The following is a 13831-nucleotide window of genomic DNA, read 5'->3' as shown; positions in this document are numbered from 1 at the left end:
GTGTGTTGCGCAAGTGTTTTACTGGCAGCTGGATGCGTAGGCAAAAGCGTTACCTTCAAAGTTTCATTCCACTTTTTTATGAAAGACAATCTTTTACAGATTTTTATCACCTCAAAAAATCATTAACCAGATTTGCGTATGCAGTGAATATCGTGATATTCATTGAAAGATCGACGATTCACTCTTCAAATTTACTTTTCGATTTTTAAGAAATGCCGATGATTTTTCTCATCTTTAGAAATATAAGTGTTCTGTAACGTACAGACGTTTGCACCTATACATTGCATTTTATTGCATTTTCAAGTCAAAACCAATGTTATTGTTTACAATTTTTTTTTTTTTTTGTTTTTTTTTTTTTTGTTTAAGTACTTGGTTGAAAAGTAACAAAAACCGCAACCTCTGTACAACTAATAAAGTCATAATCGAATATTCGCTTATCTATGTATGTCAGAATTAAAAAATAGATTTATAATAGTTTAATGTTCATTTGATTGAAGCAATTAAGTTTCACCTTGACTACTTCTTTGAATCACAATAAAATAATCCAATTCATCATAATGATTATATTTCTCACGAAAATTAATTGTAAACACCATGTGATGATTCTACGAGGTAAATGATGTATAATGTTGTATGCTTTCTTTGTAAAATCATTGTATCTGTAAATTACTCTAATTGGAAATATTATAAAATACGCATAATAATGATTCATATACTTTTCATTACAAAGAAAGTTACAAGAAATAAGATATTAGCGATAATCAAACAAGGAAAGTTAAGTACGTTAGTAGTTTGTGTATCATCCGAATATTAAATCGTCAACTCTCATGCAAAACTCCCGTACATACCTCAAAATGTTGTCATTACCAATGACGTAAGTCCTTTTGCGAATCATATACAAAAATTCGTCCCAAGCGAGTATCACTTCGATCGTAAGCTTAATTATAGTCGCTGCTTCCCCTCACGTACAATTTCATTAAAAGTCGTTTCATTTACGAAAAGTCAACCCGCGGTAAACGCTTGCCTATTACTTACATAAATACGTAACTCACGCGCCACCGTCTGTCGCATGTATGTAGCGGGAAACAAATAGCTGCCATCAGCTACAACTATTGCGGGGAGAAAGAGGAAATCGCGTGAACTTGTAATGTACCCAATATTTCTGGAACTGCTATTAAACGTACAACCAAAGGGCTGTGCGGCTGTACGGGTTTGAAGAAAGGTATAAGATACGTGGAACACTTTTTTTTTTTAAACAAAACAGAAAAAAAACGTATATTTTTAAAATTTATTTGAAGCGCGTGAATTTCAAGTCTGTAGGCAAATGGAGAATCAACTACATTTACGGTACAATTATAATTAAAATTTACGTACAACATATTATACATTAGCTTATGTTCCAAAATATTTATGAACAAAAGGTTCCACCACATAAAAAAAAAAAAAAAAAAACGAAAAAAAAGGAAAAAATCTTTCCAAATTGAATAATGCAAATTTTCCTCCGGATAATCTAAATGGTATAAATAGCTGTACGAAAATAGGCTGTCCCTCGACCTTACACATTTATGCGTGGCCCTTGTGCCGATCACCGGCTGATAACTTTCTCAAACCTTGACCCTATGACCAGCGCTTTCACATTAAGTTGCCCTCGCCGTACATAAGTACATATTTTTTTCCACAAACATCATTTGTACTGGGCTTCTTCGTTACACTTACTGACGCGGTGACATTTTTCATTTCTCGCTCTACCAGCAAACAACGTTTTCACCGAATGCAAGTTTTTATTTGAAAAAAAAAAAAAAAAAAAAAAAAAACTATTCCATCGACGAAACCGATTGACACCAAACGACAAAATAAAGTGAAAAATTTCAAACCGCGCCTTACTAATGTTAAACACTCGCTTGAAATATTGTCATTTTATCGCGTCGCTATATAAGTATCGTTCCTCAAAAGGATCTTCGCGCCTCGTACATCACACATTCCACTCGCCTTCGGAGCTAAGTCTTCACCTTCGAATGTTTGTCCACACTCTCTGCTTATCATGAATATTTAGGTCGTTGTCGAACCGTCGCTATTTGTTGGCAGAAACCGAGGAGGAGGCCCTCGACGCGGGGCTATTTTAATGGGATCGTTTTAAGGGTTGGTCTATATACATATATACACATATACACTCGAAGCTTTTGCGACGCGCGCGCGCGAGTGTGTGTACACCGTAAGTTGGCGGCGGAGATAGCTGATGGGCGGTGGAATTTGAATTGCAGATACTCGCACGAGTGCCCGCGGCCGAGATACCGCGATATATAATACCCACACTATACTGTCGCGTGTGCTGCAGGTGTGTGTGTGATATATAATAGGTTAAGAGGGTGCCGCTTCAAGATGCCGTTGGCTCGTTCCCGTTTTCGAAGCTGCGCCCCAGTGTGCGAATTCGATTTTCAAAGTGCTTTTTACCTTTTGAAATATAGTTGGCAAAACGCGGATTCGCGATTTCATCGAAAATCAGCAGCACATTATATGTACCTACTTGCATATAATTTGCAAGTACAAGAGGTGTCATCTCGACCGACTGCTCATGAACGAGCAGGAACGAGTATTTAAAACCGCGAAAATTAAACAACAACCACCGAATTACCAGCCGAGCGGATAATTCCTCGCAACCGTGGTAACTGATTTATGGCCCAAAGTTGTTTTAACGTTTGCACAATATACGCGAGCGTGGACCACCCTCGGGTTGTTGGGAACTTGTTTTGTTTTCCCCTCATGCTAAATCCGCGCGTAAGCACCGGGTAATAGTCATTATCAGTAACACGGGGACACGCGTACGCGTATAGGCACGGCAAAACTAGAGTATCATTGCGTTGGGGGTTTTTTTTTCTCTCGACTTTTCGAACGAAGGAGAGGAAAAAGAAGGAAAAACCCCCCCGAGCAAGTCTTTCCGACAACAACGCTGATTCACCGGGAGCAATCAGTGTTGGGTGTGTGCGATCTCGTCAACCACAAGGCCACGGCAGCACGAGCCATCCATCTGTGAGGCCCCCCGGCAACGACGATCCTTCTCGCGGAGTGGCAGTAGACGAGCAACATATACCTTACGAAATATCGACTGGTTCCGGGGGTTGAATTATCGCGATGCACACCACCGAAACGCCTCCTCCTCCTCCTGCTCGCGTGCACCGGCGCGGTGAATCAAGCGGCTTTTGCTCCTCGCTTTTCTCTTCCGGGGACGATACGGCTCGGGGCGAGGGAGGAAACGCGATCCTCGGCAACTGCGGACAAAGAGAACCCTCACACTGTCGCGTCGTTGACGAAGCTTTTTTGCGAGCGGGAAACGAAGTTAGAGATGAGTTTTCGGCTTAACTCGAGTGAGGGGTCATTTCGGGACTTTACTGGCGCTCGGTGGTGCAAAAGGGTGACTACGATCATGGGCTTTCCTTTGTTTGCTTTTGAAGGGATACCCAGTCGGCCTTTTACTACAGTGCTGCTGTTGGAACTTTTGGATTCTTTATGACGTTTTGTTTCGAAGAAGCACAATATTTCAATTTTTCATGAATAATTTGTTAAGTGACTAACGGTATATGTATGTGTTGTAAGAAAAAACGTGCGAGACAAGTTTCATTGTCCTATTTGGACGAAATCAGGCTTTTTCTTACACTTTTCTGCGATGGAAATTAAATTTCCGACTATCCTGTCGATATTATTAAGTCGAAGGAAGAAGAATTCATGTCCATATAAGAGAGTTATTTTTTCTTCTTTCAAAAGTCGACTGGGTAACTTTTCGAAACTCAAAATTGATATGGTAATTTTTTCCATCTATGCTTCAATATTTCTTCCGTGTCCCAAAACTTGGGATAAAATAACTCGAAGAGAAAGTACTGGTCTTGGAGGTGTAGTACAAGTACGCCCCAAATAGTAAAAGGGCACTAAATGTACATCAGTTCCGATGAAATTTTCTTCTCAACTACACCAAAATGTGCACTGACGTGCCCAACTCCCTCATCATGTTCAATTAGGCAGTACACGGAATCTCTCAAGCAGAGATGCTCTCAATCTCCTAATAGCGCTTTGTCCATCTCTGCATCCCTTCCACATTTACCAAATTGGTGGGATAACCATCTCAAACGGGGCTAGTTGGGCCACCCACTGCCCTTTCCAAGACGAACGTCCCCCGCACGTGACTCTCTTTTGGCTGCGACAGATGATAGTGCCAATGTATCGAGGTACCTTTGTAATGACATTGCAAAAAAAAATGGACAGTAAAAAAAAGAGAACAAACCGAGTTCGACATGTCCAGCGATAAGAGCCGGGCGACCTTCCAAGAGTCTCCGTAAGTCTCTCGAGAGGCTCCTTCTCGAGCTCCTTCTCCCTTCCCGATATCCTTGATATCACACCCGATTTTTCGCTATTGTCGCGAAATTGCCGATATCTCGGTATCCGCATGCCAGAGCTCTGGCTCTTTTTTATTCTGCTCGCAGAGCCTGTTGTGTGTTAGTTTTGTGGCTTGACCGTCGAAATCGACCATCAACACTGTTATACAAAATAGTACTCGAAAATAGGTGGTGCGAGTCGTATTATTATTATTATTTTTCTGCACTTTGTACATATATTCCCGAATATCAATGGCATTGTTGCGTGTAATTTGTGGCTGTGAATTTTTTTGCCCACAATACACGCGTACTTTACGTCATAATGACTTATTCGAAATGTTCGAGATTGTATTATTAAGTGGATCATAAAATGCAAGCCATTGAATAATTTGACGTTGCGGTTTCATTGAGGTTTCCAAATTTGATGAAGCCACTTGTTTTCGATAATACGGGTAATACATGTCAAATTTAACGGAATTATTTATGAGCACATACCGATTGGCTCTAGATGCTTTATTAATCAAGTCAAACGAGGCTAATTATCGGGAAACAGTCGATAAAACGTTACTCTCATATTTTAAGATCTGCCGATTCAGTATAGCCAATCAAAGATTTTTAAACAGAAATCAATTTATTTTATTTCATATAATATACTCAAGTAATTTATTGTAATGTGTACCTTATTCCTAGATTGTGATTTATCGACTTCGTTTTTTTTTCCAGTTCAGAACTTAAAAATTGTGAATACTCGTGACTTGAATGTTTTTCAGTGTAGTGACATATCGAGATATAAAAAAATGTAATGCATCCAGCCATTACTTAACTATAAATTTGTATCGCACGTTTCTTTTACGTATTTAAAAAAAAAATGCATTTTAAGTCTTGAAGATGGGTATATGGTACAATATTCGTGAGGATGTTTATTATGTGAATGTCACAAGGATAGTTGAAAGTGCAAAACGTAACATTGTACTGCACACGTGAAATATTTACATACGTCCATTTATATGAGTGACTGCCACGAAATTGTTGGACAGAAAATGCATACATCCATTAATATGTAAACATTATTTTACGACGGTATTTAGGAATACGAAATTTGATAAAAACGGTTTTACACAATTGTCATGAAATTTTCTACACAGCGGTGTTTCGAAAGAATTTTCAAATAACTGTCATGAAATATTTCATAGAAACGCTGAGGTGTTGATCTAAAGGTCATGTAAGTTTTCGAGTACGCAAAAATGCAAGCCTAGGTGTTTACGTAATGGGTGGTGGTATTTGAAATTCGACTTTTTACAAAGTAAATTTTCTGAGGTTTTTTTTTCACGTTTGGAGATTACATACTGAAATATAGGTATACCTTGAAACCGTCAAATGTATGTTTTTGCATTAAAAAAAATTCTGATTTGCTTATTCTTAAAAACGTATGCAGTTTTTTATTAAAAAAGGCGTGGGCCACGTATTCCAAGTAATCTTTTTTTAGTTCTGAAATTTTCCCCGAAGGACAATGCCAAGAAATCTTGTTTTCTATTTCATTGAATTGGTTCACAATCTATATTTCCGAGGGTACACAGTTATCTCTCGAAATTGATTTCACTTAGTCCGCACAGTTCCTCCTTTCTTTTGCCACTTGGCTTGCTCCACCACGACGTACTACTTGAAAATGCAAATACATTTTTTACATTTCCCTCCACCCCTTTGTCCTTTTTGCAATGTTTCATTTTGCATATTGTGTTGTTTTTCAATTTTTTTCATACTCACTCGACAAAACTTCATCCCCAGAAAATATTCATGAATCCCTTTGACAGAGGCTATTATTATTATCATGCAAAAACCGCCAAATTGTTACCATGTAAAAGCTGTTTTCCTACACGTACTACCTGGAACAAAGCATGTAAAAAAAAAAAAAATTCCCATATAGTCAACAATCTCGTATATCCAGCGAGCAAACATTTAACCACCGAGAAAAAAAAAAAAAAAAAAAAAAAAAAGAAAATCGTCTCCACCCACGCAACGTGCCTCTTTATACGCCAAAATCGGCGTCAGCTAGGGGGTCGAATAAGCAACTCGAGAGCTTGCGCGCGCGTGTCCCTGGTAGGAGGGGTTGAAAGCCTCGCGGAGGAGGCAAAAGCGCGAGAGAGAGAGAAAGAGACGAGTCAGGTGGCCGCGCCGCTCAGCCACGCGGTCGGCCCACCGAAGTCAGTCTTATCGCCAAAACATACGGCGCACGTAGGCCTTGTTTTTATCCACCACGTTTCCTTCTTTCGAACCGCGACGTGACTCCTTTTCCACACAATACGCACTCACGGACGGCCAAACTTGTCTTTTGATTTTTATTTTCCTTTATTTATTTTTTTTTTTCAACCCTTCAATGTGCTCCTCTGTCCATCGGCGTGAAATTTAATTTCGAGTATTACGTAACCGATTCGAAGGTAAGAGTGCATCGTTGCGCGAAAATTCGGGGTACAACAGAGCGGATAGCCCCGTTATCTCCGTGTATGGATTGATGTGCCGTCAAGCGGTGAGTCAGCTGATAAAGGTCAGGGGCGTCCGCGGGAATTGTTTACGTGAGTGACCGGCAGATCGATCCCGAAAATTCGTGCCGTATCTGCCGCTGTTCTCATGGAAAAGACTTTATTAGACGGAGGCACGGGACACTAGAATCCCAAAGTCAATTTAATAAAGGGTCGAAAAGAAGTCGATATCTGGTCCCGAAATGACAAAAGTTGCGGGTTTTCCGAGATATACCAGCGCACAAATATTTGTGCATCTTCCGCAGCGATTTGAATAAGAAGTATCTTATCCGGTGTATCCTGTGTGCAAAGGTTATTGGTGTCGGACGAGGGGGATCTTTGCTGTACGTGCCTTTTTGTACATGGAAACGGAGGTTTTTTCACGAGGTAAGAGTTAAAATAACAAAAAAAAATGTATATCTTTCGGATATTCCTACATAGTGTTGTCTTTTTGTAATTTTTATATTTGAAATTGAATGTTAAACCAATTTTTGGCTTATCTTATCGATTTTTTTTTTTTTTTTTTACGTCCAGTGTAATTAAAATGATGAATATTATATGCGACGTAATCGCGGTTTTATTAGCCTGGAAAATATTATAAGAAAAGTATCATCATCATCATCATCATCATCATCAATTAAATGGTCCGGTGTCTCAAAGGCAATTTTCGAGCTTGAGGACGTATAAATTCTTTGTCCGCAGTAATTACTCCTCGAAAATACAATTGCATCTTTCCTCGACCTCGACAATATCAATTTTCTTCGAGGATTTTCTTCCTCTGCAAGAAAAGACGAATTCTTGGTACAGACAAAAAAAAAAACCTTAGACGAGCCGCGTCTTCCTATAGCCCGCGGAAAGGTGTGGGGATGAGAATACCTTATGTCGATTACTTTATAATAAGCCCTCCACTTACGTATACCCTTCCCTTGAATAAAATTCCTCGATGGCAACGATCTTGCACACACACTCTCGCGATCAAACTATCAAGATAACACCGTGGTAAACGTGGCAAACATGATAATCCAATATCATCGGATAAGCCGGAAGGATGAAGGGAAGAAGGAAAAAAAATTGATTGGGAATGTAGGTCACAGACAATTTAATTTACAAGCTTAGGCGAGCGGTGAAGAGGTTTCCTCTCGATCGCCGATAAATAAGGGCTCGGGGCGCCGGACTTGGTATGATAATGCCGATGCTGCCGCTCAGTGATTAATTAAACGATCTCTTACTATACCGCCTCGTGACAAACAACACGGGCACTTGAAAGGGAATTTTTTTTAATTGCAACGCGAAACTCAGCTGCCCACGAAGTGCGAGGAAATAACTTTATTGTTACTATACGGGCGTCCAAGGGGATGTTGGACTTTGGCGTGAATTTCGATTTACTTTTAGCTCTTCTGCGTGGCTATTTTGTGGAACTATGGAATTAGATTTTATTATAATACGTTTTTAATCCAATATTTCCTTATTTCCATCGAGGTGGAAATTGAAGAGTGAATTTTAATTTAAAATTTTTTTTTTCCTCGATGATGGGAAAGTAAATCTATTTTTGTAGCTCATACATTTTTATAAAAAATATTGTGCATAAGTTACGCACAAAAATAAAAATGGACATTTATATACTTATATTTAGCACTTTCTGAGAGTGCACGAAGATAATGGATTTGCTTCTATTACAATAAAATCATAGTATTTCCAATGAAAATCTACGTAAATCCAAGCTACGTAGGTGCCATCACCAATCGCGAAAATGATAAAGTGTACCAAGAGAGGAGGGTATAAGAAATACGGGGAAAGAAAATTAAATGGCTTCCGAAAAAAAGGCGCGCTTTACTCGTTGGATAATTAATTACACCCATGCCCTTTTCCTCCCGAAAGATATTTAAAAGTCAAGTTACGGAGCTGCGACATTTAATGTTTGACTCGCTCGGGGAGGACGAAAGAATGCGAAAATAACTGGACGCGAGTACAGCATTCAAAGCGATATTTTAACTTTTTAATTTTCACTCGGCGCCTCGGCAAAGGACACACACACACCGACGGCTAATTTTTTAAGAGAAACTCTCATCCCATTCGGTCCTCAATTCAATTAGAAACTCCCATTCTCCGCCACGCGATCCTCCCCGTCGCAGACAAATTAGCTGCCCTTTTTATCCCCATTGCCTATTCGTGGAATTTATGTAGATAACACGAGACTCTTCAAGACGGAGGATCGAGACAAGAAGACCGGAACCAGAAAATAACTCGACCAACTCTACAGCACTGTGTTAACCTGCGCTCAAAATTTCCATGCCGTATCTCAAACAATTCGCAAGTCACGATCTCCGGAACGCGGAAGTGCACGAGAGATAGGGCGGAAGGGGAGGGGGGGATCGAACACCGTGCGTGCGGCTTGAAATTAATTGCACAAACTAGATCTCATTATAAGTTCGAAAGCGCGTGGTAACAATACAATGTTGACGAAAAAATGCGCCGTGCAGTTATCGAAATGATTCATCGAGCAGTAAAGTTCCGCGTTGGAGGTGATGTACCTGTACACCCACGAAAGTGGGGGAAGAAAAAAAAGAAATTCACGGCGGTGAGCCTAGAGGCCGACAAACGATTCTAGGGCAATGGGGCCGCGTGTCGGTGGGAATAGTGTTTCCGCGATAAGATTAGGCATTCCTCAGCCCCGTCGTTCCCCTCCCTCTTCGTGCCATTTTCCCCCCGTATCACGAACGGCCCTCGCGCCACCCTCCGTTATTGACGAGACTGCGCACCGTACCGGAGTTTGTTTCACCTCGTTGCGGGGCAGCGTTTTGTACAAGCGTGTGTTTGTATGTGTACATTAGCTTCGATGCCGTTGTGATGTTTCGGTTGCGCGTTGGGTGTATAATGAGGTAGACAGGATTGAGCAATTTGTCGGGCTCAGACGAGGGACGCGAGGCATTAAAATGTGTACTTGAGCCTCGCGAGTCGTGGGTTTTACGCTTAAACGCGAGGGGGATCAAGGAGCAGCTTGGCTTGATTTACTGCTCTATGAAGTAACTTTTTCGCCGCCGCGTCTTGAATTTAAGAATAACGCGTGACTTGTTTGGTGTACATTTTATAACATCTTCATTTACACGGCGGTAAATTGTATTATTTTTTACATCGGAATTTTTCTTTGGTATTCGGTACTGTTGCTTTTCATGTCGCAATAGAGATTACAAATTTCAAATAAAAAAAAGGTACGTTTTCAGTTCATCAAAGATATTGAATTTTGACTTTGAATATTGCTGCCCAGCTGCTTGGAAAAAAAACTCGAGAATGAGTTAGTGTACATTATCATAGAGTAATAGCGTTTGACTACGTGGTGGGAGAAAAAAAATTTTACGTGCCATTCGTATACCTTCGTTTTAGTTAATGTTTTTTTACGCTCACATTTGTGTACAAACTGAGGGATCTAGAAATATTTTTTTTACGTAAGAAAAGTTTCTTTTCAACATTGAGTATTATAATTTTACGAGACATGCGACCCAAATTAATTAGTACGGATTATATTACATTTTCTACAGGACACACACGCTAAAATCATGCAGGAATTTCATGAGCCATTCCAACAGATAATTTCTGTAAAGCAATTCACGTCGGATTTTACGTTAGCTCTTGCAGCTGAAATGCGCTTTTTGATAGCTCATTGTTTTTAGTGTTAAATGTGTCCTAAAATGAATAAACATTATTTTCTTAAGGGGACTGTACACATATAATAGCTAATTAAATTGTTACTAGGGCCAATAATAGTGGATATACGAGCTATTAGTCTTTTTTACGTACCTTTACACTCGACGCTTATTTTGCTTTCCATAAATAGGCTTTAATGCTTCGAGCCAAATAAAATTCAGTTTCTAATAAACGCATTCTGATGTACCCTTGAGATTTAAAGGCATTTCCCAACTTTGAAAAAAAAAAAAAAAAAAAAAAAAATGAAAAAAAATGAAAAAAAAGATAAAAATGAAAAATCACCGTACCGACTCCCTATCAGTCAAACGCGAAGAAAATCCGGGGGTGGGGGGTGGAATAATTTTTCCTAATTACTTCCAATAAAACGAGTCTCGTAACGCGTAGTCGTACTAACTCCCTTACTGCTGGTCGATAAACATCGAGGTCATTTTGTCTGCACTGTAGGCCCACCGAGGCAATCGATCCTCTCCCGAATTTCCGTCAGGTATAGCGTACACTCCTGCATGTCTTCTTTTTTCTTTCCTCCGTATCCTTCAAGGTGGAAGCTTCACTGCTGGCTTGTTCCTTCCTTCCTTTTTTTTCCCATCCTTCAAGCTATCTCCGTCCCACAGAGGCTGTCGATGCTTTTGAGAACTTGAAGGAGACTCGAATGCCAAGTGCCTGGTGACCTGTATTTTTTTTCTTTTTTTTTTTTTTTTTTTTTTTACCTCAGAGACATGTGGCAGGTATATTATAAAAAAAATATATCGCGAGAGTCATTGTTTGAAGTATCAATTATAAGGTCAAGGTAAGCGTCACGATATTCCGATGGCCCCATCACTTTGCCTCTCTGCCCAAGGTAGTTTGTCACACCGCGTGACAATATTCGCATTTTCGGTAGCAAAAGTGCTGATGAAACTGTATCGACGTGCTTGCTTGCATATCGTAACCGCGTGTCTCGGATACTGTCGAGCAGTCGTATGATATATTGAAAATATTACGAAAAGAGACAATATCGGAAGTCAAGAATTTTAAAGGAGTTCATTTTCAAAAAAACAATGAATCCGTCAAATTTTCCCAGTAAGTGTCCACTCCAAGATATGGAAATGAGAACTCGATAGATTTTTAAGCTCTTCGTCTAGCCAATAGATCCAACGGACGCGTACTGAGAAAGTTTCAGGCGATTTCGACGGGTAATAACTCGGGAACGCTGTACTGCATAAATTTTTCAGCCGCCAAAAGTTCGCTCGATGTACTGGCACTTACCGCGTGTAAAAGTTTGTCGCGCAATAAATAAGGCCCGATAAGAAAGTCGATTTTCCTCCGATGTTTCAGGCATGGACGACAATGTACGTGTCTGTAACGGTTCTTAGCGAATTTTTAAGTAATATTTTCTACAGAGAGCAGAGAAAAAAAAAGTTTCGGCCAAGAGCTAGAATCCATCTAATATTTTGAGTAAATTGCTGTATATTTTTTTAGCATCCCACTCTCTCTCAGTATTTGATCTCAATTTTCTTGTTTAATGAAAAAGGCGATTGAAACAAAGAGTTTTATGAGCTAACATTTTTACAAAAGCTTGTCCAAATTATTTGCGCCGACACTGGCTTCGACACTGATGTTTGTATACATTATTTTGTCCAGGTGGAGTGGTCCGGATTATCCAATATTTAAACTCCTCGTCTTATATAAATTTTCCGCAATCATTTCACTGAGAAAACAAGTGGGTTGGCAGGGGGTTTGGTGTATACTCTGTAGAACGAAACCAAAGTCCCCCTCGAACCCGTAAATTGTAATCTTCGAATTCACCTGTAGGTATCGATTGAAAAAAAAGAATGAATAGTAAGGCCAACGCGTCATCCGAAGGGTAAAAATTAATCATCCGCAGTCTCTCGCAGCCCCCGAAATTTCATTAAGTAAATCATAAATGTCCAACAAGGTACAAACGTGCACCGTAAATGAAACTCATCATGCCGGGCTCTCTCGCAGCTGAGCTTACTTTATTCAATCCGGCCTCATTCAAACATTAACAAAGTAGGTATGCACGTACATGCAAACACCGAATGCGCATCCCCCCAAAGCTACACTAGCCCCGGCTCCGGAGCCTCCCCTGAAAAAGTAATGCCCAGCGCGACTCCCCCTCCCGAAGCAGCTTTCCTCGCTCCCTGATTTTTTATTCTCGAGTCCAAGTGATTGCGTCCTCCCTCTTCTCCAGCCTTCCGTGATTCCACTTTATTTTCCCCAACCCCCGTAATCCAAACCCAACATCTGAGCCCCCGCTCTGGGGACAGAACCACCCGGCAACTTCATTCGGACTCTACCGGTGTAATCTTTGGGCTTATTTGCTGGGATTCGAGAGATCATGTACGTAGTATCGATTTGACCCCTTATTTGTATCCCGAAATTGGTGAACCCGTCAGATTTAAAAGGTCAATTGGTTGAGCGACAAGTACGAGACCGGATCTTATAGGCGATAAGACGAGTATAAATAACTTGCTTTTTCGTACACTCTTGATTATAAACTACTTAGCTTTTATTCCCGCCACTTGTGATTGATACCTTCTCCACCTCGTTGTACATCCAACTTGGTACACCGTACCTTTAATTCCTTCTTCTTCGTGTTTTCGAGGCTACACCCGAAGCTCTCGAGTATTGTGTGTATCGGTGTGTGTGTGTGTTTGTATGCCTAATCCACTCGTAATCTTCTCATCTCGAGTCGAAGAGAACAGAGAGATAGGGGGAGCAGAGACTTCGTTAGTGATGGTATCAGTGGTAAGAGGACTTGACCGAGGATTCTCTTCCGTTGAGCCGGAACGTGTTGCGATTCTACGTACGGCTGCTGGGATTTATGGATATTTTTCATGATTATCCAACTTCGCGTATATTAGGCTTGAAAAAACCAATTGATATCCATACTAGTGTGGGCCGATTAATCCTAGAGTCGTATACTTTTCGGAAAAAGGGGAAGGTTCAGACTTCCCAAAAGCTCGAACAGCCCGCGTCTATTTTATTACACCGCTATAGCGCTGCATACCTCTCTAATAGACCTCCCTCGAGCGCCCTCTTGTCCTTACCCTCTCGACCCCTTTTTTTTCCCTCGGGTCCTTCAACTCGCACGCTAATTCTTTTTACAGCAGAAGTACTCACCCGGGCTCTTTGTTCCTTCAGATTATCGTGTGATTTTTACACCTCGGCTGTCGCGCTTGTCCTCCGGGTGTACTTACTCCTTTCCGGCCCGTCACCTCGTATTACCGCGCTATTGAGCCCCGCTTC

The sequence above is a fragment of the Copidosoma floridanum genome, unplaced genomic scaffold (genome assembly GCF_036245765.1).
Source record: "Copidosoma floridanum isolate Cflo_tuat_1 unplaced genomic scaffold, Cflo_Japanese_pri ptg000014l, whole genome shotgun sequence".
Classification (NCBI taxonomy): Eukaryota; Metazoa; Arthropoda; class Insecta; order Hymenoptera; family Encyrtidae; genus Copidosoma; species Copidosoma floridanum.
This window is presented reverse-complemented; position numbering follows the sequence as displayed.